This window comes from Myotis davidii, unplaced genomic scaffold (assembly GCF_000327345.1).
Source record: "Myotis davidii unplaced genomic scaffold, ASM32734v1 scaffold685, whole genome shotgun sequence".
NCBI classification, from domain to species: Eukaryota; Metazoa; Chordata; class Mammalia; order Chiroptera; family Vespertilionidae; genus Myotis; species Myotis davidii.
The window spans coordinates 946,739-947,231 of record NW_006295823.1 but is presented as its reverse complement, the minus strand read 5'-3'; positions in this window follow the sequence as shown (position 1 = coordinate 947,231).

The window sequence follows — 493 nt, the reverse complement described above, 5'->3', positions numbered from 1 at the left end:
AGGACCTAAAGAATGTAAACACTATATGTTCTTGGACGTCTCACGCAGTAATACTTCATTGTAGAGGTGACTCGCATCGCACGGCCAACCTCTCAGAGTTGCGAGATAAGGCAAGACGATGGGACCCATGGCAATTGCGTGCTGGTAACACTGATGGCGATGTCGGGGGCGATCGCTGGGCACGTCCCCGCCCCCCGTCTCTCCCCCCGCCCCCCTAATATTTGTTCTGCAAACTTTGGCCCGTGACTCGGAGGGTCAGCCACCCCTCTCTTCGTCTCCCTTTTGGGGAAGATCTCAATCCCTCGAACAGCTTTCCAGCCACATGTAAAAAAAAAAAAAAAAATCACATCTCCATTCGGGGTTCGGTCCGTTTATCGGCTCGTCCAGCCTTTCCTGTGTGCGTAGCTGCCCCCGTCTGCCTTCAACGTCTCCCGGCCCGACGAGGAGGCGCCCCGGGCGGGACGGTGGTCAGTTTAATTTTCAAATGGGCCGC